The 26433-nt window shown below is 37.9% G+C and overlaps 1 protein-coding gene across 8 annotated transcripts in view; it reads left to right on the top strand.

Moving 5' to 3' along the window:
• The window catches only part of FGD4 (FYVE, RhoGEF and PH domain containing 4), a 214961-nt gene that overhangs the window by 114948 nt on the left and 73580 nt on the right, over positions 1 to 26433 (top strand). The gene's annotated exons all lie outside the window — the stretch shown is intronic.

Below are 26433 nucleotides of genomic sequence, written 5' to 3'. Positions count from 1 at the left end.
ATTTTTGGCTTTTTCAGGAGGCTGCTGCTTGGTTAGCAGAGTACAAATTTGTTTAAGTTCTGTTTCTCTGACTCATTCCTACTAACATTAGAACAGTTTGAAAATTCGGTAAGGAGAGGAATGCAGAGAAGGAAAGCAAGAATTTTTTTTTTTTCTTCCGTTTCTGGTGTGAATAAAGCTAAGAAATGTTTACCACTAATCCTTTTCTAGTGCTCCTGCATGGAGCACCATTCTTTTCAAACAACCCCCACAATCCCAGTCATGTTGTAGTAAAGTTCAGGGGACTGAGTGTTCTGGGTTTTACATATTAGATAACATTGTAGAAATAGGCATAGGCTTGATTTCTTTTTTTTTTTTTTTTTAATGTTAGTGGTATTGAGCCACTGTTTCCTCCAGGATTCCAGAGAGCATATAAATGAGAAATTTCAAAGAGGAATGAAATTCTACTGTGTGGTAGAAATATAATCATGTGACAGGAAATGTCTGCTAAAAATATTTTTTAAGGCTGAAATGGGCTCAATCTGTATAGCTATTGTCCCATTGTTTCTTCATGGATAAAAACCCTCCTGAAGAATGTCTGCATTGCTAAAGGAGATAGATAAACTGCACCTTACAGCAGCAGGTCGTCTTCATAGTTACCAAGACTCTCTTCCTTCCGACGTCACTCCTTCCTTCTTGTGGCCTCGGTGGGGCTTGCACTGAGTGTAGAAGCCCAGGGGTGGGGTTGGTCAGAGTGCTGCAGCAGGGAAGCCAAGGCTCCTTTCTGGAGCTGCACAGCCTTGGCTGGCTTTGCTCCTAGTCCCCAGTAGAGATTGCGTAGCCTAGTCCATGCCTGCCCTTCTTTTGCCATTGTCTAAGGTGGAAGCCTTGATTCCTTGGGGGGGGGGGGGGGGGGGGGGGGCTCTACTGTTCTTGCATAAATAAGTTTAAGGTTTGTGTCATCTCTCCATGGTTTACCATCACATTCTAAATATGAAAATAGTTTTTGAAGCGGCAAAGGGGAAGTATTTTCTTTTTCCATTACTGAAGTTCTCTTCTTTGCTTGAAATAGCTTCTGTCCCTTCTCATTCCATCCTCAAAACAGTTAGGGATGATTGGAGGGAATTCATGTTCCCTCCTGGAAGGCAGCTCTTAAATGGAGAGAGAACTAGAATTTTTCTGGTCTGATGGGCATCTTCCTATACTGAGTGGCCACTACTGTAATGTGGGCTTCAAAGGTTCCTTTTAAGGTTTTTAAACGGAAAGGAGAGTAATAGAGCACTTCCTGCTCACACCAGTGGTTTATTTTGTTGCTATTAAGTTGTCTCAGAAAACATTTTACAATTTTGTAAAAGTTTTATCTTCTTTTAGTGACTTGAAGAAATTGTCCTTTTTATTTTTTTATTTTTTTTAAGTTTTTTTTTCTTTTAGTGACTTGAAGAAATTGTCCTTTTTATTTTTTTATTTTTTTTAAGTTTTTTTTTTTGTTTTTTTTTTTTGTTTTGTTTTGTTTTGTTTTATGATAGTCACACAGAGAGAGAGAGAGAGGCAGAGACATAGGCAGAGGGAGAAGCAGGCTCCATGCACCGGGAGCCCAACGTGGGACTCGATCCCGGGCCTCCAGGATCGTGCCCTGGGCCAGAGGCAGGTGCTAAACCGCTGCACCACCCAGGGATCCCAGAAATTGTCCTTTTTAAAACCTATACTTACAGCAAATTTACATGGAACTTGAAAAGTGAAAAATTGTGTGATAACGGACTCAGTACGAAGTATTATTTAATGCTTTCAGGGATGATAATATGGTCTTCATTTCATAGTCATCCAAATTATATGTAACTTACATTGTAATCCAAGAGTAAGATTTAAACTTAACCAGTTCTCCTTAGACACTAGAACACTGTTCATTCAAAAAATAAAATGGCCTTTTCCTAGGTGCCTGTAGACATTCTCCCTACCCCCTTTCTGATCTACCCTCTGATAATCATCACCTTTACTCTCTGTGTTGTTTGTTGTTTATAAAATAGGGAGCCAATTTTTACTCGCTTGAAATATATATATATATATATATATATATATATATATATATATATTTCAATTTAATTTATTTATGAGAGACAGAGGCAGAGACATAGGTAGAGGGAAAAGCAGGCTTCCTTTGGGGAGCCTGATGCGGGACTCGATCCCCAGACCCAGAATCACGCTCAACTGCTGAGCTACCCAGGTGTCCCAGGCATCCCCTGAAATATATTTTTAAAGGGCTTTACCTAGATTTATATATATTCTCTAAGTTGTTCCCTACCACAGTACCTCTAAGCCCTGTTTAGGTCAGATCCTTCTAAGATTTTTTTCCCTGTGCTAATTGACCAAGGATCTGTAGTTGGCTGGTCCTATGTTGAAGCAGCAGAAGGAAAATGCCTATGAGGAGAAAAATAGTGTTAGCCATGGAAGTTGGTCATTCTACATGGTGATTATTAAAACCTGGCCTAGGGAAGACCACTCATTTTCCTCTTAGAGAATGAATGGTTGAAAGACTTTTTTTTTTTTTTTTTTTTTTTTTTTTTGAGAGAGAGCGAGTGTGTGTGAGCATGAAGGAGCTGGGGGGCGGAGGGAGAGGGAGAAACAGATTCTCCATCAAGTAGGGAGCCCCATGCAGAGCTCGATTCCAGGACCCTGCAATCATGATCTGAGCCAAAGTCAGACGCTTAACTGACTTGGCCACCCTGGTGCCCCCAAGGCTTTTTGTTGTTGTTGTTTTTACTTAAAAAAAAAACAACCAAAAACCTACTAAGTCATTGTGGCCTTCTCCATTGTCATTGTATAGCAACTGTTATTTCTTAGGTTCTGGCCAAACACCTTATTCTTTGTTGAATCTTTTTCCCCAATCCAATCAATAAATCTTGCTCTAAGAGACCTCAAATTGACCACATTTTAACAAATCCTCTGCTGCTACATAAGTTCAAGCCACATTCAAGTTTTTCTCAGAATATTCCAGTAACTTCCTATCTGCCCTTGACCTCCTCGAGTCTGTTCTGCACCGAGGAGCCTGAGTGCTCCTTTATTTTTTTTTTTTTTTATTTTTTTTTTTTTAAAAAAGATTTTATTGGAGAGAAAGCACATGAGCAGGGGGAGGAGCAGAGAGAGACACGCTGACTCCCCGTCAAGACCTGAGCCAAAGGCAGATGCTTAGCAGACAGAGCCACACAGGCGTCCCCTAGCCACACTTTAAATACTTTGTTGTCAAGGCTGAGTGCTCCTTTAAAAATGGAAAATAGACCATGGTCTCTCTTGTGATTGTAGCCCTTCAGTGGATTCACAGTTCTGTCAGAGGAAAAGCCTCTGTCCTCTCAGGGATAGACCAGGTCCTGCCTGTCCCGACTCCAGCCTCTACCTTGTTTTGTTAACTCTGACCTCAAAACCATATGTGCTCCCTGCTCATTCTTTTAAAAAAAATTTATCTATCTATCTATCTATCTATCTATCATCTATCTATCTATCTATCTATCTATCTATCTATCTATCTATTTATGAGAGACACACAGAGAGGCAGAGGTAGAGGGAAAAGCAGGCTACCTGAGTGGAGCCCAATGCAGGACTCAATCCTGGAACCCCGGGATCACACTCCAAGCCTAAGGTAGAGGCTCAATCACCAACCAAGCCACCCAGGCATCCCTCTCTACTCAGTCTTACCATCCATGTTGTCTCCGCCTACACCCATGTTGTCTCATTTCTTTCTGAACGTGTCTACTACGCTCCTACATTAGGACTTTTGTAGTTTTATACTTTGCTTGAAGGTTAATCCTCCAAATATTTGTGTGCTTCACTCTTCAGGTGCACTCAACTGTCACCAGTTGGGGACGCTTTCCTTGACCTGCCCCACCCAACATCCCTCTGTCTCTTATACTCAATTTGTTTTCCTTTAGCTCTTTATGCCATCTAGCATTTATACAGTGTATTTTTTTGTTATGTGATTCACTGCTCTATCTCTAGGGTCTAAAAGAGTGACTGATATATACTGGGTGCTTTGTTAATATTTGTTATATGAATGAGTACATTTCTAATACTCATGATCTTTTCTGTTAGGAAATGTAAAGCTAAATGAGCAGGAATATAGAGAAGTTTAGTAAATTATACATATTTGTAGTGTTCTCCATTTCTTCCTTCAATTTTCTTTCATAGAGTAAATATCCTGCTTATTAGTTTCTGGTCTTTCTTGTTGAGCAGAATCCGAGTAATGAGTGTCTTTCCATTGGAACTCTGGAGGCCAAGTTGATCACTGTTATAAAGAACAGAGAAAAAGAGCGATACTGAAGTCATGAACGGGCTCAATAAATGGTTTTGGATTATGGAATTACAGGGCTCTGTAGAAAAAAATAGATGGGAGAAGTTTTAGGGAGTGAGACCAAGAAATTTGGGAAACTGCATGGAAAAAATTGTGGCAAGATGATAATAAAATGTTTAAGATATTTTGTTACATATTCAGAATGTACTTTTTCCCCCTTTTTCTTTTTTTTTCTCTTCCTGCAATTAAGGCATTTAACTTTGAATTTCTCCCATAGGAAGAAAATAGAAAAAAAAGAGAAGATAAAATGTAACAATCTAGAAATGTTTCTTCTTAATAAGTTCTTGAAAAGCTTGATTTAAAGGGAGTAGAAAACCAATGCATGGATTAAAGTGTGAGAATTATTTATGCGTTTATATTTCATCCACTTTCTTTTTCCAAATTCATCTGGATAATTAGAAATCGACCGGCATTTTAAAATTTATAACCAGCAATTAAATTCTATGAACTATTATTTGCTATATGATCATATATATGAGTAATAACAATGATATAATTATTAGATCCCATGACTTCTTAGAAATATGAAATCTATTTTGAGTATAATAGAAAGTATACTAAGCTTAAAAATGATTATTTGAAAAAAAAAAAAAGATTATTTGTGTGACTTGGCAAATGTAAGCCCCCTAATGACTATTAAACTGAAGAAGTTATCAATTTATATAGCATATCAGTTTTTCTGTTTTAACACTGCCCAATACAGTATTTTTCTTTATTTACTTCTATCAGAGTTGCTAATTTAGAGTGGAAAATAGCAAAATAGTGAATGAAAATATTAAGCAAAGATTTTTTTTTTTTTATACTTCTTTAGTCTAAAATTCATGAACTTATTTAGGTACGGGACAATGGTAAGGAGACATGGTTAGAGTTAGGGAATGTAACTACAGTAGTCCCCCTTCATCCACGGTTTTGCAAGCAGATGATCCTTCTTATGGGTCCTCAGAAGGTCAGTGATAGCCCACAATACCTCTGCCATTCACCTCACATCATCTCATCATGCAGCAGGCATTTTATTATCCCACATCATCACAAGAAGAAGGGTGAATATGGAACAATAAGGTATTTTGAGAGACAGAGCGAGTACATTCACATAACTAAGTAAAGTATGCTACAATTTTCCATCTTATTGTTAATCTCTTACTGTGCCTAATGTACAAAATAAACTTTATCATAGGTAGGTATGTATGTACAGGAAAAGTAATAAATACAGAATTCAGTACCATTTGCAGTTTCAGGCACCCACTAGTGGTCTTAGCACATCCCCCGTGGCTAAGGGGGGAAGGAGAACTACTGTCTTGACTAGACTCAATTCTAAAAACCTTTTAATATTCCTGCCTTCAAGGAAATTTAAGTCTGTCTCCACCATAAACACAGATAAAAGCAGTGACTATACCTGACAAATGTAATAGTATAGATGTGTTTGGAGAACAGAAAAAAAGGAACAACTGACTGATTCAAGGAAATTTCCTCCAAAAAAAGCGACATTGAAACCAGATTAATATGTCTGATAAAAGACTCAAGCCAAAGGAACCAACATACGCAGAAACAGAGACATGGGAAAAGAGTATAATTATTTTCCAGGAATGGAGAATATGATCAGAATGTAGTTGTGAGTAGATAGACATGAAACCTTTACAGGTAGATTGACGTCTGATGCTGAGATGTCTGATGGTGAAGTCTTCTATGCAAAGTAGGGTTCCCCCCCCGCCCCCCCCCCCCCCCCCCCGTGGTTCTTACAGTTCCATTAAAGGATTTAAGCCAGTGGAGTAATAAAATTGGTCATATCAAAGAATGAATAAAATAAACTTTCTTTGTAGGAGCAATCCTTTTGGACATAACTAAACATGACATATAATGCAATTTTAAAATTCAGAATTAGAAAGGTGGTTATATTTGGTGAATTGGCTTATTTTCTTCCTTCCTTTGCCAGCCAGAAAAAAAAAAAAAAGGAAATAATAGAAAAGCTAGATGGAATATTTGCTTTTTAAGTTTTCCATGACTGAAACAATCCCCTACACTGTTAGAAGCTGAACACACAATGCTATTGTGCTCCTGCTCTAGAACCCAGCCAGGAAAAAATACGAGGCCGCGAGGCCTGCTTGTCTGATTATACAGCAGGAAATAAGGAAAGCAAGTATCTAACTTGGTAAGCTGTTAAATATTAAATTTTTAGTAAAATAGGATTTATATTAATGTTGTCTTAAAGGGTACAAAATTTTTAAAAAGTAGATTGGGATAGATTAGAGACTGTCTCCAAACCTCTTTGTAGAAAGTCACCTACCTTGTCTGATTTTTTAAAAAAATTCCCACACTTTCAATAGAAGTATTGAGGTCCACATACTACCTACCTGTGACCCATACCTAAGCAATGACACTAGAGCAGTAGAAATTTCCCTAACTTATAAAGATAAATAACTTTCTCACAGTCACAAAGTAAATAATCATGTCAAAACTTTGGCCTTTTACTAATGTACTTTCTTTTCTCTTAGGAAAAAAATGCACTCCCCAGATAAACATTAGCCTTGTTTCCCATACCAGGTCTGGCTGGTCCTGGGCTTTAGTGATTGTATTGGTGTGTTTAAATAAGACGCTTTCAGGGTGAAGGGCTTACTGGCCCTGAGGAGCTTTTCCCACTTGGTAGAGTTCATTTTACCATGATTTCTATGATGCTAAATTTAGGTTTGAAAAGCAAATGAACAGTGTCAATACCTGCAAAACAAAGTGTAGGAAGACAGTGGGCTGAGAAGTAGAAGTCTGCTAGTAATTTTAAGTAGGCAATATGAAGTAGACAGAAGCTTTCAGACACTAGTTAATAGTGTTAGGCTGGAATGGTTTAACTGCTGGGAATCAGGTTTAGAAAAATCAAGTTCAGGGATCCCTGGGTGGTGCAGCGGTTTAGCGCCTGCCTTTGGCCCAGGGCACGATCCTGGAGATCCGGGATCGAATCCCACGTCAGGCTCCCGGTACATGGAGCCTGCTTCTCCCTCTGCCTATGTCTCTGCCTCTCTCTCTCTCTCTCTGTGTGACTATCATAAATAAATGAAAAAAAAAAAATTAAAAAAAAAATCAAGTTCAGAAAAGCAGATACAAAATTAGTGAAAATCAAAGTCAGGAAGGATTAGGTTTTGAAAAGGATGTAGTGTGCGTGTGTGTGAAGAGAAACAGTAGTCAGCTCTTGGTTGCTTGTGATTAAGATAATTAACAATTCTACTTGGTCTTAGCAACATCCCTGTCAAACCTTATGAAACATTGGCCAGTTTGATTTTCTTCTTTTCCCTGGATCTGCAGATAAATTTATTGTGAATAAATGGAAAATAGTTTGGCAGTGGGTAGGAGGAAGAGGAAAAGCCAACATTCTGGTTAATTTATAAACCAGACATCTTGAATAAATGAGTTGGCTATAGCTCTTAGAAAAAAAACAACTTTATTTTGCCCTTCAAGTTCTTTTCTTACATCTGTTTTTATTTCTTTTAGAGTTTGTGAAGTCAATAAAAATTTTTAATTTTATTGTTTTAGAAGTCTTCTTATTCATAGAAGAGTTTTCCATACCCAGCCAGAAATAATCTCCCTCTTTTGAATCCTTAAGGCTTCTAATCAGTAGCTTTTCATATATATCATGGGATGTCTATGTTTCTGGGTTGTTGTTTTTTTTAAGTAATGGATTTTGTTTTTTAAAGATTCATTTTAGAGAGAGCACACTATGTGTGCTCATGAGGTGGGGAGAGCAAAGGGAGAGGGAGAGACTCTCAAGCAGACTCTACACTGAGTGCAAAGCCCAACTCAGAGCTCGATCCCATGACCCTGAGATTATGCCCCAAGCTGAAACAAAGAAGCAGATGCTCAACTGACTATACCACCCAGGATCCCTCAACAATAGGTTCTAAAATCATATAATTTTACTTTATCTACCACATGACAAAGAAGGCCTCATTCTTGAGATATTTTGGGTGAGCCAATTGATGCTATGAACCTAAATCGTTTCTATTTAAATTTCACTAAATCTTCATGGTATCCTCATTTTATGATATAACTTTGGTAGAACTTTAGTTTAACAGCTTAAATTTTTAAAAATTTATTTCATACAACTTCCACTGCAAATACTAATTTGATCCATGCCAATTACAACACGAGAAACAGTGGTTCTCAACCTTGACTGCACCTTGTAATCACTTTAAAACAGGTACTTGCATCCCACGCACTAGAGATTGTGACCTCAGTGACTTGGGATTCAATGCAGGTATTGCAGTTTTCATTTTTAAAACTCCACAGATGATTCATGTTGAACACTACTGACCAAGAGCATAACCTATTGGCTTATTGGTTCACATACAATAGATAGCTGGGGTAGATAATTGTTACTAAAAATATTAGGAGGGTAGGGCACCTGGGTGGCTCAGTGGTTGAGTGTCTGCCTTTGGCTCAGGTCATGATCCCGGGGTCTTGGGAATGAGTCCCGTATCAGGCTCCCAGCAGGGAGCCTGCTTCTCCCTCTGCCTATGTTTTTGCCCGTCTCTCTGTCTCTTGTGAATAAACAAATAAAATCTTTATAAAGTATTAGGAAGGCAACTGAATTAATAGCATAGTAGGTTTGTGGGATTTGGATCAGTAAGAAAGTAGAGATCTGGGGATCCCTTGGTGGCTTAGCAGTTTGGCGCCTGCCTTCGGCCCAGGGTGTGATCCTGGAGTCCCGGGATCGAGTCCCACACCAGGCTTCCTGCATGGAGCCTGCTTCTCCCTCTGCCTGTCTCTCTCTCCCTGTCTTTCTCTCTGTCTCTCTCTCTCCCTCTCTCTGTCTCTCATGAATAAATAAATAAAATCTTAAAAAAAAAAAATAAAGATCATACCCTATAACACTGTTAGTTTACCCCCAGAGTCATCTGTAGCCCAGATGTGGTAGATAAACTATGTTAGATCAACTGTGCCATGATGCTGTTGATGAATTTCCTGAAACCTAGAAGTTTTTACTTGAAGAGGTCACATTGCTAGTTAGGGACAGAACCGAGACTGGTTCTGGAAAATTACAGTACTAACATAACATAGTCCTATAGTAATAATAGTATTGTCATAGCACTTACACCACTAATCCATGGTTTGTTGATTTGATTATTTAGGTCAAGGTCTGCGAACCTTTCAGCAAAGGGCCAGGTCGTATATATTTTAGCCTTTTTGGGACACAGGATTTCTGTCACAGCTACTCACTTCTGCCAATTTAGTGAGAAAGGCTCGTACACAATATGTAAAAGAATGACACTCTTTCAATACAACTTTCTTGACAAAAATAAGTGATGGAATGGATTTGCCCTGTGAGCTATGGATTGCAGACCTTGAGTGCAGGTATATTTTAATCTTCCCACGGAGAGACTCGTGGGCTGAAGCTTGTAGTCCCCTGATTCAGGGGCATTTTAAACTTCCTACTTGAGAGCAGGTGAGGATCTTAGCAATCCTAAACCCTAATCACTACACTGGCACTTATCCTTGATTTGGTGCCCTCTCTTGCAGAATGCTAAGTACTTATTGAATTAATGTATACATGAAATTTTTAATCTTTTTCTATTATCTTCAACCAATCTTCCAGTAGGGGAAAAAGTAGGCACATATGCCAGCTTTGGAGAAGAAATGCACTTCAGTTCTTTGAAGCCTGTGGCAGGCTGTAATTGCTGACTTTGGTAGAATCCTCGAAGTGAATAGAGATCTGGTTTGCTCTGAAGACATTTATTCTAATTTCTTAGAGTAGATTCTAAGACTTTATTTCTAATATTTCTAAAATATTTCTTTAAATTCAAGTTAGTTAACATATAGTGTATTATTAGTTTCAGGGTAGAATTTAGTGATTCATCAGTCTTTTAGAACACCGAGTGCTCATTACATCCTGTGCCCTCCTTAATGCCCATCACCCAGTTACTCCATCCCCCCCACCTCACTTCCAGCACCCCTCAGTTTGTTCCTTATAGTTAAGTGTCTTCTTCTGGTTTGTCTCTCACTCTTTTTACCTTATTTTTCCTTCCCTTCCCCTATGTTCATCAGTTTTGTTTCTTAAATTCCACGTATGAGTGAAATCATATGGTATTTGTCTTTCTCTTTATTTTGCTTATTAGCATAATACTCTTAAAGAGGTATTATTTCTTAAACTTGGTTTCATAATAACTAGGGTGTTGTTAGTGATTAAAAAGTTATGTTTAGTTTCTCAAAACAGTATTTCCATTTATTTGGATTTAAGATCACTATAGTGCTTGTATGTGGTGAGTGGAGTCTTTGACAAAACAGAGCAAATCCTGGAAATAGCGTTTCAGATCATGAGTCCATTTGCAGTGCAAAAGACAACTGGGCCTGACCCTTGTAGTGGGAAGAGCACTGCCCTTGGAATCCCAAGTGCTGGTGTGACTCTTGGCTTTACCACTATTTACCAACCTTACTAGAACATGGAGATCTCTGTCCTGCATACTTCTGTCAATGCCAAAGGTGAAATGTGGTATGATATACGTGAAACTGCGTCATGAGGTCTTTCTTGGCCTCTCCTTGGAGAGTCTGGGTCAAGTGTAGGAGGAACCACAGTGCAGCCCTTAGCTGACTAGGACAGGACTGTCATGGAGAGACCTGAAGGATATGCCCACTGGTCTCCAAAGAAAATGTTTAAGAGTATATAATGGAGAGGCTTTATTGATCTCAGCAGAGCAAAAAGATGAGAAATCTCAAAAATTGAAGGGTAAGTGAGAAGGTCAAAGCAGTGAAGAGACAGAGAAGTCTGGAACTCTATCTTGATCTGTTTCATTACCCCAAATCAAAATTCACATCCTTAACCTCGTATTTCTTACATGGGATTTTTGAAGCTCCTGGCTACACAGTGTTGGCTGAAATAGAGGCATAGGATCAAGGCAAATGGCTGGAGTATAGCAGATGTAATAATCATCTGAGTATCCGCTGAGTGAAAGCCAAAGAATTATGAGCTGGAGTCCTTGTCCAGAGGGTACTTATAAAATCTATATAGATCTGCCCTCTAACATCAGCCTAGTTACTTACCACCACCTCCATTTACCACCTTTGTAATGGACACAACAGTGCCTGCCTTCATCTCATAGGATGCTTGAGAGGAGCAAATGAAATAATGCATATTAATTGTCACATATTCTACATGCTTGGCTCAGAATAAACAATATTATATTACTACTTTTGCTAATAGAAGTAAGAATAATATTTACAAGCAAATTTGTTTCATACTGTATATGTTTTAAAGCATTATGAAATCCCAAGTTAAATGATTGTCAATATTTTTCTGTCATTCAGGAAAAAGTGTGCACGTTATGAAGGATAGGTCTCAGCATCAGGGTGTCTCTCTCTAAAGCTATGCATTGTTCTGCACTTATACAAATGCCTCTTCATGTCTAGAGAATAAATCAGTTGAGAAAAGGCCATTCTGAAAACTAGTTTTTTTTCCAGGGAGCATAAGCCAATCTAATTCCCTATTGGTATATGGGTTATAAGTCTTCAGGAAGCAGTCAAGCTTCCTATCAAATGCTTTGTTTTGCCTGATCTTGGGGTTTAAACCCCAGGAAGTTTAGAAAACAAAGGAGCAGTTGGATCTGTTTGTGACTCAGCAGAATTAAAGGCTAATGCTGTGCTTTTACCTTCTGGGATCTTTTGGTATTTTTCTCTGTGAAATAAGACTGTCCACAGTACTCTACATCCTGCTTTTCTCCGAGTGGTTAATTATTATAATACTTCACATCCTATTTTATAACCACTTTGAAGGAGAAAAGAAAGTCCTGTTGGAGATTTTTCTGTGTTTGCTAAGTTTCAAGTCTGCGAGGCTGTGGGATTTTGCAGGTGAGAGGAGGAGGTTAGTGGAGAGAAAGTGGACAAGCAGAATTATGGAATTGTGATCTCACTTAGCCTCAGCCAGGGGGCTACTCCGGTTTTAGATTCCACACGCAGAACTCAAACATTCTAGTGCTGCTTTTTTGGTCAGCACCTTGTGAGATAATGTGGCTTCGAAGCTGGGGGGCAGCAGCACCACCTCCAAAAGCCAGGGGCTGGTTAGCATTTCATAATGCTCAGTTTGAGTCAGGGTCATGACTGCAGCCAACATGATGGTGAAGTCAGGAACAGATGCCAGTAATGGAGATGAGGAAGTGTGGGGCAACAGCCAAGGCTATAGCTGTCAGAAGGCAGGAAGGACCCTACGGCCACTTTTCCCAAAACGTGTTCCAAGACACATTAGCTCCATGGGATGTTGACTTGTAATCTGTGATGGCAGATTTTCCTGGATGTCTACTGGGTTCAAAGTCAAACAGGCTTTTCTACCGTAGGGCTTTTTGTTGCCTATAATAAGCCCACTGGTATCATGAGAATATAAGGTAAAGCTGTAAAACTTGGCAGGTCATTAATATTTCACCCAGAATTGTTGTTTGTTTTTGGTGGGGGTCCTGGGGGATGGAATAGATGAGGGAGTGGGGTGTGGGATGGGGATGAGAAATCCTGTTGGCAGAGGAGAGTTTCCCCGAACACACTTTGGGAGAAGCTGTCGTAGGGCATGTGGCTTGTGCTACGGGAGATTGCTGTAGATTTTCGTCCGGGCTCTTGATTGGAGTGTGTGAACCCTGTGGCGTCCTGAAGGAACTGGCAAATACCCAAAAACATTCTCCAGGCTCTCAGTAAGTGCCTTCTTTTCCCCCTCCCTCTAGCCTAATCACTTGACTGATATTTGTTACTGCTATTAATAAAATTAAGGAAATTAGTCCTTCTTATATAAAAAAGGTTAAGTGATTTAACCCATAATTACTGAGACCAAAAACAACAACAGAAAAATGGGTCAGAGCTTCTGTACAGTTGGCCCTGCCTCAGGCAAACAAGGCCTCTTCCCGGCCATCCCCCCTCTTCCTTAAAAGACAACAGATTTTTTTTTTTAAGGTATCAGAACACCGTTTGAGAAATTTAACTGTGAGTTTGAAAAATGAGGCAGATGTAGTGTTTAGGAATGGCTGAACTTAATGACTATCAGGGCAATGCTCTTCATTGTGGAGACTCTCACAGGCTCCAGAAACTTAACTGTGTTCTTCCATTCTTACTTAAAATGTCACATCAGCCAGGAACCTAAGCAAGTATCATCTTCTGCTCCTCTCTTCCTCAGCCCGTTCCCTACCTATGCTGTCCTCAGGATGTCTCACCAGGTGCTCCTCTCCCCCTCAGCCACGGCCATAGGGCCACAGCACAGCGCAGTTAGCAAGGGGATGAGGGAAATGGGGGAAGGCGAGCATTCCAGATCCCTATGTAATTGAACAACCTCTTTTCTCTTTTAAATCATGAATCACATGGGTAGGGATTATGGCCTTTTTATCCTTCCTGTCCCAAGTAGTTAGCAGAGCCCTGGAGCACTTTTAATTAAGGATTAATATGTACATTTAAGTAGAGACAGAGGGACACCTGGGTGGCTCAGTGGTTGGGTGTCTGGCTCAGGGCGTGATCCCCAGGTTACGGGATTGGGTCCCACATCGGGCTTCTAGCATGGAGCCTGCTTCTCCCTCTGCCTGTGTCTCTGCCTCTCTCTCTCTCTCTCTCTCTCATGAATAAATAAATAAAATCTTTAAAAAAAGTAAGTAGAGACAGAAAAAAACAATGAAAGTAGAGACTTGATAGGTATTAGGTATTTTCATTGCTGACAGAACAGTTTGTATTTTGGAGGGATTAAGATGAGACCTGTTAAAATTAAATACTGAATTTCTATAAGTGGTCATGAGTACTTAAATGTGCTTTTCAGAAAATTGTCAGATTCGTTGTCAGTTTTTCAGATTTATTGTCAAAACAGTAATTATGATTAATGTCAAATGGAAGAAAATTAAGAAAGGTTTATGGAGTCCAGGACACATATTTACAATCATGGTAAAGGGTGAAGGATAATGATTAAATCATTTGGGATTAAAATTATCTGTAGAAAATTATAACAAATGTCAGACATCATTTTATCATTACTAATACTATTATCTTTATTGAATAAAGATTCATGTTTGTAGCAGGCCATGTACTTATTGTATTAATTTGCAAAGGAGTCATTATTTGGCCTAAATTAATCTAAAATGGTTTTATTGGGGGGGGGGATGCCTGGGTGGCTCAGTGGTTAAGCATCTGCCTTTGGCTCAAGGCATGATCCCTGGGGTCCTGGGATCGAGTTCTGATTCGGGCTCCCCATAGGGAGCTTGCTTCTCCCTCTGCCTATGTCTCTGCCTCTCTCTCTCTTTCTGTGTGTGACTATCATAAATAAATTTAAAAAAAAAATTAAAAAAAAAAAAGAAAGGAAATCAGTATGAGCACCTGCCGGGTGGTAAATCAAAAGTTAGGCAGCAGTCAGGGTAAATTCAGGCAGGGGATGCAGAGAAGGAGGCAAGTGATGAGAGCCTTAGGAAGCTGGCGGAGGAAGGAGGGGCAAAGGATCTAGTGCCCTGACCCACCACCCTGACATCCTATAGCACTGAGTATAGAGGGAAAAATTTTCCTCTGCCCAAGGTTCTTCTAGCTGAACTAAGAATTCCATTTACAGGAGACAGATTAACAAGAGAAAAAAGCCAAGCTTTTTAATACGTGTGTACAATAATAAAGTTGAGACCTAAAGAAATGACCCAGGCAGGCAGTTTTTATACTTTTTAGAAAAAGAGACAATAGATCTGGGAGGAGTTGACAGGACAAAGAAAACTTTAGAATTCCTTACTAATTGAAGCTCCCAAACAGAAGTTGGGTTAAGGTGGCAAATTAGTAAGAAGTAACCAGGGTTGTTCACGCAGCCTCTTGGCTCTAAATTCCCTATATCTGTAATTAGATCGCTCTACCTTCTGGTGCAGACAGAGGTACCTTCCACATGGAAGATACATCTTTTGCTTTCAAGAGGACAGAGGAGGATCTGAGTGTCCTTGCACAAGCAAGTAATTTTTATTTGAAATAGTGAGTATGCCACAGCTCTGGCACAGCTAATGCAGGGTGTTTAGAGAAATCTAGGGCCCAGTTTAACCCACCTGGTTATGCTTCGCAGTAAAAAGAAGGAAGAAATGGGTGTTATTATAAACTGAAAACAATTTATCAGAAAAAGCACAGCAGGCTGTGGCCTCTTCCAGCCCTGGATGTGTCAACAAGAACCGCCCTTTGCAAGTAGGCAAAAAGAATCACATGTAATCGATTGTGGTTTCTGTTTACTCCCACCTTCCTGCTCTAGTCACAGGCTGCGGACGCAGAATGATCTTTGTGCTTTAAATAGCCAGAGCTCTCCGTAGTCTTAACCAACATTCTGAGTTGACTAGCATCAGAGAGCGAACCTCCACCAGTACATGGCTTTTAGGGGTGGAAGAACTACCTCCAGCTCCCTTCCTGACTCGGGGATGCTGGAGGAAGTTGGGTCTCTAGGATCATGCCACGCCAAGGTACAGCAGAACTGTCCCAGCACCAATACAGAAGTCATCGTGGAATGTGTACTTTCAACACTTCTATGTGGGAATTCACGGGACCTAACAAGTGGTCACACTGAAAGGGGGGACTACAGATTCAGATTTCTAGAGCCAACATTTAAATGGTAGTGATAAAATGTAATTAGCTATGTGTAACAAGCACTCTGGCCGTGGGCCTCAGCTGTGATCTCCTACACAAAACTGGAATTTTGACAAGCTTAGTGTGGTTCGTTTCCGTTCACGGAACAGAATCCTGACTTTTAAGTTAAGGGAGCACAAACAATAAAAATGGTATCCTTTTCATTCCTTATGCATAGCAACAACAACAACAACAAATCAGTAAATAATTATGGAATGTATTTCAGGAATGTAAAAATGTCTTTTTCAAAATATTTTTCAAATATGTTGAAAGCAAATTATTTTTGTGTTTTTAGAGGCTGTACGTTCCTTTGATCTCGTTGCATGCATGCAATGTTGTATTTACTTAAGGAAAATATAGTAGATCACGGTTACCTTTTTATACATTTTATTTGTGCTAGTCGAGCTAAGGGACCTTGAAAAATGTTGGCTATCTACAGTTACCTCCCTTCAAGGCTTATTTTGAATTCATATTACTTTCGAACTTTAAAGACCCTCAAGCAATCTGCTTCTTCTGACAGTATAAAATTCTGTAATTTTAGGTAGCATCATCTGATGAGGTCTGAAACATTGGCAGCCTCTATTGCATTTTAGAGACTCTAGTAAATGTAAATAAAATTACACATTATGATGGATGGAAACATTTGAGTCCGTTGCTGGCATTTTTAGCAGCTGCTGTTTTTATCAAGACATCTGGATAGTTACACAATTCCAGATGTTTAGAAATCTGTGGGGTTGTGAGAAAGATTACTTGGGTAAAAGGTTTTTCCTAGATATTTAGAGTTTGTGTACAAATGATCTTGAATGTTTAAAATTAGATTAGAATGGAAATGTTTGAAATTTTATATAAAATTGGGCTCTCAAATAGCTACATCTCTACTTAATGTTGAAATTTAGAAAACATCTCTCATGAAATAGAAACTAAGAAGGTAGGCAAATGAAGAGAAACTTGCCTAACATCTCTAAAGTTCATCTGTTCAAAACTATTTCTTGAGCATCTACTGTGTGACAGGTCATGTTCCTGGAATACATCTGAATAAAGGTCACTGCCTTCTCAGAGCTTACACTAACCAGGAGACACAGATAAGAAATAAATATATTGATTTCATTTTATTGAAGTATAATTGATGTGCAATATATTAGTTTCAGGTGTACGACACAAGGACCCAGTATTTGTATACATTGCAAAATGATCACCACAGTAAGTCTGGTTACCTACCATACCTCACCAAAATTTTGATTTTTTTTTCCCCCCTGTGGTAAGAACCTTTAAGATTTTACTTTCTTATCTTTTAAGTTTGCAGTACATCATTGCCTGTAGTCTCCGTGCTGTACATTACGATCCCATGACTCATTTTAGAGCTAGGAGTTTGTACCTTTTGAATCTCTTCACCCTTTTAGTTCACCACTCTATTCCTTTTCCCTCTGGCAACCACCAGAATGTTTTTTTTTTGTTTGTTTTTTACTTTCATTGTCATTGCCTTTGGTGTCAGATGCACCCCACTTCCCTCCCGCCCCAAAAACAACCAAAAAAAACAAAAACATTGCTAAGACCAATGTCAAGGAGCTTACCACCTTTATTTTCCTTTAGGAATTTTATGGTTTCAGGTCTTTAATCCATTCTGAGTTAATTTTAGTGTATGTATAAGAAAGTAGTCCAGTTTCATTTTATTGCATGTAGCAATAGTAGTCCAGTTTCCCGGCACCATTTATTGAAGAGTCCGTCCTTTCCTCATTGTATATTTTTGGTTCCTTTGTCATAAATTAATAACAGTATATATATGAATTTCTGGGCTCTGTTTAATTCTGTTCTGTTGATCTGTGTCTTGTTTTTATGCCAATACCATGCTCTTATGATTCCTATAGCTTTGTTCCTCTTTTTCAAGATGGCTTTGACTCTTCAGGATCTCTAGGATTGATTGTTCTAATTCTGTGAGAAATACCATTGGAAATTTTGATAGGAATTGCATTGAATCTGTAGATTATTTGGGGTGTGTGCTCACTTTATTAATTTTATTAATCCATGAACACAGTAACTTTCCATTTCTTTGTCTTTTTCAGTTTCTTTCATCAGTGTGTTATAGTGTTCAGTAAACAAATCTTTCACCTCCTTGATTAAGCTTATGACTATTTTTTTCTCTTTCTTTTTCAAAAGATTTTAATTATCTATTTGACAGAGACAGCACAAGCAGAGGGAGAGGAACCAGAGCCGAAGGCAGACACTTAACCAACTGAGCCACCCAGGCACCCCTATTTTATTCTTTTTCATGCAATTGTAAATAGGATTGTCGTTTCAATCTCTCTAATAGTTTAGTGTTACAATATAAAAATATAACAGATTTTTGTGTATTAACTTGTTAGAATAAACAGTTTTTTGGAAGTCTTCAGGGCTTTGTATATATAAAATCATGTTTCCACACAGTGATAGTTTTACTTCTTCCTTTCCAATTTTGATGTCTCATTACTTTTTCCTGCCTAATTGCTGGCAAGAGTAGACATTTGTATCATGTACCTGACCTTCAAGAAAAGCTTTTAGTTTTTCTCCATTGAGTATGATATAAGCTGTGGGTTTGTCATATGCAGTATTTATTATATTGAGACACATTCTATCTATACCCACTTTGTTGACAGTGTTTATCATAAATAGATGTTGAATTTTGTTAAATGCTTTTTCGTCATCTCTTAAGATTATCAAGTGACTTTAACATTCATTTTGTTAACATGCTGTATCATATTGATTGGTTTGCAAATGTTGAACCATCCTTGCATCCCTGGATAAATCTCACTTGATCATGGTGTATGTTCATTTTAACCTATTGTTGAATTCAGTTTGCTAATATTTTTGTTGGGGATTTTTGCATCTATGTTCATCAGGGATATTGGCTGGTGGTATTGTATGTGTGTGTTGTCATTGTCTGATTTTGGTGTCAGGGTAATGCTGGCCTTACAAAGGGTTTGGGAATATTTTCTCTTTGGTTTTTTTTGAAACGTGTGAGAACAGGAATTAAGTCTTATTTGTGAATGTTTGATAGAATTCACACTGACACTGTCTTGTCCTGAACTTTTGTTGAGAGTTTATTTAATTACTGATTCAGTCTCCCTACTAGTGATTGGCTTATTCAGAATTTCTATTTCTTCATCATTCAGTCTTAGAAGATTGTATATTTTTGGAATTATCCATTTTTTCTAGATTGTACTATTTTGGGTATATAATTATTCATAGTAGTCTCAGGATCTTTTGTACTTCTTTGATATCAGTTATAATTTCTCTTTTATTTATGGTTTTATTTATATGAGCCTTCTCTTTCTTCGTCTAGCTAAAGGTTTGTCTTTTTTTTTTTTTTGATACAGCCTTTAGTTTAATTGATTTTTATTTTAGCTCCTGTTTCATTTGTTTTCACTCTGACCTTTATTACTCTCTTCCTTCTACCATGGAAATTTATTCATTTTCTAGTTCCTTTAGGTACAAAGTTAGATTGTTTATTTGAGATATTTCTTGTTTCTTGAGGTAGGCCTGTATCACTATAACCTGTCTTAAAACTGTTTATGCTGTATCCCATTGACTTTGGTATGTTATATTTCCATTTACATTTGTCTCGTGGTATTTTTTTAAATTTCTCCTTTGATTTCTTTGTTGACTCATTGGTTGTTTATTATCCTGTTGCTTAATCTCCACATATTTGTGATTTTTCCAGTTTTCCTCTTCTAATTCATTTTGTTTCATGCTATTATAGTTGGAAAAGATGTTTGATCTGACTTCAGTGTTCTTAAATTTATTGAGACTTATTTTGTGGCTTCACATGTGATCTATCCTGAGGAATGTTCTATGTGCATTTGAAAAGAATGTGTATTCTGTTTTTGGATGGAATATTCTGTATATATCTGTTAAGTCCATCTGGTGTAATGTACTGTATAAGGCCGATGTTTCCTTATTGATTTTCTGTCTAGATGATTTATTCGTTGATCTAAGTGGGGTATTAAAGTCCTCTACTGTTATTGTTTTGCTGTCAATCTCTCCCTGTATGTCTGCTAATATCTGCTTTATATATTTAGGTGCTCTTGTGTTGAGTGCAGGGGTATTTACAGGTATTACATCCTCTTACTGGATTGACCCCTTTACTGTTATGTAATACCCATCTTTGTCTTTTTTATAGTCTTTATTTTAAAATCTGTTTTGTCTGCTCTAAGTATAGTTACCCAGCTTTCTTTTGGTTTACACTTACATGGAATGTCTTTTTCCATTCTTTCACTTTTAGTCTGTGTAACCTTGTATCTGAAGTGAATGTCTTATAGGCAGCATATAGATGAGTCTTGTATTTTTAATCCAGTCAGCCATGGAACTTAGTCCATGTACATTGAACATAACTATTGATAGGTACGCCCTTATAGTCATTTTGTTCATTGTTTTCTGGCTGTGTTGTAGTTCTTCTGTTTCTTTCTTCTCTTGCTTTCTTCCCTTTTGGTTTTATAACTTGCTATAGTATTAGGTTTAGATTCCTTCTTCATTATCTTTTGTGTATCTACTATAGGTTTTGGCTTTGTGGTTACCATGAGGCTCACATGTAGCAGTCTACATATATGTCTATATGTATGATGTATGTATGTTATATCTATATATGTATCTATGTTATATATATATATATATAATAGTCTTTTAAATCAAAAGGAAGTTAGGTTTGTCAATGCATTCTAAAACTTCACATTTTTACTCCCCACCCTCCATGGTTATATATATTTTTTAAAGATTTTATTTATTTATTCATGAGAGACACAGAGAAAGAGAGAGAGAGAGAGAGACAGGCAGAGGGAGAAGTAGGCTCCATGCAAGGAGCCCGATGCGGGACTCGATCCCGGGTCTCCAGGATCACAACCTGGGCTGCAAGCATCACTTAACCACTGCGCCACCAGGGCTGCCCCATGGTTATATTTTTAATGTCCCATTTTACATCTCTTTATTTTGTGTATCCCTTAACTATTTTTTTAAGACTTATTTATTTATTTTAGAAAGAGAGAGCACAAGTGGGAGGGGCAGAGAGCGAGAGAAAGACTCTCAAGCGGACTCCACAAGCGTCAAGCTGGGCATGGGGGCTGAATCTCACAGTCCTGAGATCAGGACCTGCCCCAAAACCAAGGGTCAGATGCTCAACCAACCTTGCCACCCAGGAACCCCTCCCTTATAGTTACTGTTATTTTTACTACTTTTGCTTTTAAAATTTTTATACTAGTATTGTTAAGTGATTAATCCATTACCGTACATTTACCTGTACCCGTGAGGTTTTACTTTGTTGTTTTCTTACTAATTAGTGTACTCTTTTCAGCCTAAAGGAATCTCTTTAACATTTTTCATAGGGCCAAGTTAGTGGTGTTGAACTCTGTTAGCTTTTGTTTCTCTGAAAAGCTCTTTATTTCTCCTTCAAACTCGAGTGATAACCTTGCTGGATATCAGGATATAGTTTTCCTGTTTGGAAGTTTTTTCCCTTCAGCACTTTAAGGATTCCAGGCCTCTCCCTTATGGCCTGTAAAGTAACTGCTGAGAAATCTGCTAATAATCTTATAGATGTTCCCTTATATATAACAAGTTATTTTTTTCTCTTACTGCTTTTAAGATTCTTTAACTTTTGACATTTTAATTATAATGTGTTTTGGTGTGAGTCTCTTTGGGCTCCTTTTTTGGGGGGAATTCTTTGTGCTTTCTAGATCTAGATATCTGTTTTCTTCCCTAGGTTAGGGAGCTTTTTTTTCAAAATTTCTTCAGATGAGTTTTCTAAGCCTTTCTCCTCTAGAACTTTATGATAAGAATGTTGATCTGCTTGTTGTTTCATAAATTTCTTAACTATCTTCACTTTTTAAAGTTCTTTTCTTTTTGCTACTTTGTAGGGGTGAGTTTCACTGCTCTGTCTTCCAGAACACTGATACTTTCTTAATTATTTTTTAATTTTTATTTATTTATTTATTTTTTTATTTATGATAGTCACAGAGAGAGAGAGAGAGAGAGAGAGGCAGAGACACAGGCAGAGGGAGAAGCAGGCTCCATGCACCGGGAGTCCGACGTGGGATTCGATTTCGGGTCTCCAGGATCGCGCCCTGGGCCAAAGGCAGGCGCCAAACCGCTGCGCCACTCAGGGATCCCCTGATACTTTCTTTTGTTTCATCTACTTTGCTGTTGAACCTCTCTACTATATTTTTCAGTTTAGTCATTATTTTCTTCAGCTGTATGACTTCTGTTTGCTACTTACATTTCTAACTCTCTTTTGAAGCTGTTTTGAGCTTATACACTTTTCTGGAGACCCAGTCTTTCTGACTGTCACCAAGGGAATACTTCCATATTGCCTATTCTGGAGGCCAGCAGGGTTTACAATTGTGGTCCTACAACACTGTATATATTTGTATATCTTAAAAGCTCCTGCCTGAGAGTTAAGCTTCCAGTTATCCTAAAGCTAGGGGCTGACTGAGATCCTACCTTCTGGAAGACTCAAGGGGCTAGCCACTCCCTCAATAAGCAATCGGCAATAAGTCACATTGCTTAGACAATCACAAAGGTTCAAGAGATAACAAAGGGCAAGCTTAGTAATAAGATTCATCATTTATACAAGGCCACTCATCCAAGATTGATAGAGAGAGCTATTTCACCTAATACATAGAAACGAGAAGAGAGTCAGGCAAAATAGGAAGGTAGAGGAATATGTTCCAGATGAAAGAACAAGACACACCCCTTCCCCACAAAACACTTAGTAAAACAGAGGTAAGTCCAAAGTAATGGCCATGAAGATGCCCAATGAACTCAAAGAATGAATAAACACACTACAACTTCTCTGATCCTGTTTGAAAATATGGTCTATACTGGGAATAAGAGTAGGAACCGGGAGACAAGGCTGGAGGGTCTTTCTCTAATTCAGTTAAAGTTTATGGTCATTTAGGCCAGAATAACTGCAGTGGAGTGGTTGTGGTGAAGCTGGCAAGAAAGCTTATTCTTGGTGGATAAGCTGTGGAGTGTGAGAGGAAAAAAAAGAACTTGAGGTTGCTTCCAGGCTCTTTGGCCTAAGCATAGGTGAAGTCATTAGCTGAGATGGAGAGACTATATAGACAGTGGTTGGGGTGAGGTGTCAGATTTGGGTATGTTGAGTGTGAGACAGCTAGACAAACTAGAAGAGCTGCTAAGTAGGCAACTTGAATATATTAATATTTCTTGACCTTTTCTTCTTTAAGCAAGTGATATGCTTTTTATTTTTTTCCCTCCTTCCTCCCCACCCCTCCTCTTCCCCTCCCTCCCTTCTCAACCTCCCTTCTTCTCTCCCCCCTCCCTTCCTTCCTCCTTCCAGTAGCCCAGTTGAGGGCTTGAATTTACAACCCTGAGAACACAACCTGAGCTGAGATTATGAGTCCAAAATTTGGGATGCCTGGAGGGCTCAGTGGTTGAGTGTCTGCCTTTGGCTCACAGTGTGATCCTGGAGTCCTGGGATCGAGTCCCGCATTGGGCTTCCTGCATGGAGCCTGCTTCTGCCTCTGCCTTTCTCTCTGTGTCTCTTATGAATAAATAAATTAAATCTTAAAAAAAAAAAAAAAAAAAAGAGTCTAACACTCAACAAACTGACCCACCTAGGTGCCTATTATTTTTTTCTAGGAATATTTTTATTACAAAATTCATTTCAAGAGATATAGTTTTACTCAGTATTTTTTCAACATTTTACTTTATTTAATCATATCCTTTAACCAGTTTTTATAGACTACCAATTTTGAGAAAACTATTGCAAATATATTTACATCTAAAAGTTGGATTGTCAAATCCACTTTATGTTAGGAAATGTTTTTTTCCAAATTTTTTAAAATTTGAACTCAATTAACATATAGTGTATTATTAGTTTCAGAGATAGAGTTCAGTGATTCATCAGTCTTATAAAACACCCAATGCCCATTATATCCTGTGCCTTCCTTAACGTCCATCATGCAGTTACCCCATCTCCCTACTGCTTCTCCTCCAGCAACCCTCAATTTGTTAACTATGATCAAGAGTCTCTTATTGTTTGCCTCCTTCTCTGATTTTGTCTTGCTTTATTTTTCCCTCCCTTCCCCTATGATCCTCTGCTTTGTTTCTTAAATTCCACATATTAGTGAAACCATATGATAATTGCCTTTCTCTGACTGACTTATTTCTCTTAGCATAATAGCCTCTAGTTCTATCCATGTCATTGTAAATGGCATGATTTAATTATTTTTGATGGCTGAGTAATATTCTATTGGAGATATATTCCACATCTTCTTTATCCATTCATCTATCAATAGGCATCTGGACTCTTTTCATACTTTGGTTATTGTGGACATTGCTACTATAAACATTGGGATGCAGTGCCCCCTTTAGATCACTACATTTGTGTTTTTGGGTAAATACCTCATAGTGTAATTTCTGGGTTGTAGGGTAGCTCTATTTCCAACTTCTTGAGGTACCTCCAGCTCTTTTCCAGAGTGACTGCACCAGCATGCATTCCCACCAACAGTGTGAGAGGGTTCATTGGTGCCTCTTTAAATTAAATTAAAATTATTAAATTTCTTTTTTTTAAATATACAAAATTTATCATCTTAACCATTATAAGTGTATAGTTCATTGGCATTAATTACACTGACATTGTTGTGATACCATGACCACCATCTATCCATAGAACCCTTCATCTTGTAAAACTGAAATGCTGTACTCATTAAACAATAATTTTCCATTCTCTTATCTCCTTGGCCCCTAGCAACTACCGTGCTACTTTCTGATTTTGACTACTCTGTGTAGCTGGTATAAGTGGAATCAAAGTATTTATGTTTTTTTAACTGGTTTATTTCACTTAGCAAATGGCCTCATGGTCATCCATGTTGTAGGATGTATCAGGATTTTCTTCACTTTTGAGGCTGAATGATATTCTATTGTATGTATATTCCAGGTTTTGTTTATCTCTTCATCTGTTAATGGATAGTTGGGTTGCTTCCATGTTTTAACTATTTTGAATAATGAATAATGCTTCCATGTTTTAACTATTTTGAATAATGCTGCTGTCAACACAGGCATGCAAACATAAAGGATATGTTTTTTAAAAATCTTTAATACACATACGACTTTTACAGATTTTCTTTTACATAAGCAATTTTTAAGCACATTTTCATTATTAAAGATTTAGATGATATACCCAAATAGACAGCAAAACATGAAAATTCCCATTCATCCTCTTCTCCTATTCCTGATTCCTCCAGTTAAGTTTGCCCTGTTACTCACATCCCTTTCTGATGCCTTTATGCACATTTGTATGCATCTTCCTTTTTTAAATGGGATCCTACTGCACACATTTTTCTATAGTTTTTTGTCTTTTATTTAATAAGGTCTTGGAGATCTTCCCAATTTTATTTTTGTTTTTTCTCTTTTAACAACGGTTCACATGTTCCATAATGTTGCATCAATTCTTCATGTATATATACTTTTACACACACAAGAGTCTTTCTGTACATTCCTAGCAATAGAATTCCTAGGTCCAAGAAAACTTCTAAAACTCTTAATCATATCTTCTTTTCTATGATCTTTTATGGTTTGCTTGTAATTTTTCTGGAAAATTTATTATGGAACTCTAGAAGTTTGGGAAATAGTTTTCTAAAATAAATTTCCTGGCTGTGGATTTGGTCCCCTTTGCAAAAGATTTTTAAACCATGAATTTTATAACTTGCTGGGTTTATTTAAGAAAAAAAAAAAAAAACAGTTGATCTCTTAATCTAGGCACTTTAGGTAACACATGGAAGACACTGCCCTTATTTGAGTTTATGGGACAAATAGGGAGTTTTTGAAGGGATGATAAGAAAACATTGTTGAAAAATGTCTTTTAATATTTTCAGTGAAGAAACCTGGCATATCATGTTATTCAGGAACCACAATTAATATCACATTGTCATAATCACATTGATAACATGCAGTAATATAGTGAGATGGGCATATTGTCTCTGTGATGTCCAGCCCTCAAACCCATAAACCCTATTTAATCATGAGACAACATGAGAGAAACTCAATTTTGAGTCTACAAAATACCTGACTGTGACTCTTCAAAAAGTACCAACATCATACAAAACAAGCAAAGACTGAAGGGTGCCTAGGCGGCTCATTTGGTTGAGCATCTGCCTTCAGCTCAGGTCATGATCCCAGGGTCCTGGGATCGAGTTCTGCATTGGGCTGCCTGCTCAGTGGGGAGCTTGCTTCTCCTTCTCCCTCTGCCCCTCCCTCTGCTTGTGCTCTCTTGCTATCTCTGTCAAATAAATAAACAAAATAGCAAAGATTATAACTCTCAGGTTGGGGTGAAGTAAGGAGACAATGAGAACTAAATGCAATGTGATATTTTAGATTGGATTCTGTAACAGAAAATGAATGTTAGTGGAAAAATTGAAATCTAAACTAAATCTGTGTATCAATATTAAGTTCTTAGTTTTGATAAATATGCCATGGTTATTATATAAGATGCTAATTTTAGAAACCTAGGTGCAGCTCTCTCTAAATCTAAAAATATTTCAAAGTAAGTTGTTGAGGTGGGAGTGCAACTA

Source organism: Canis lupus, chromosome 27, assembly GCF_003254725.2.
Source record: "Canis lupus dingo isolate Sandy chromosome 27, ASM325472v2, whole genome shotgun sequence".
NCBI classification, from domain to species: domain Eukaryota; kingdom Metazoa; phylum Chordata; class Mammalia; order Carnivora; family Canidae; genus Canis; species Canis lupus.
The sequence above is the reverse complement of the archived record's forward strand: the minus strand, read 5'-3'. Positions and strand labels throughout refer to the sequence as shown.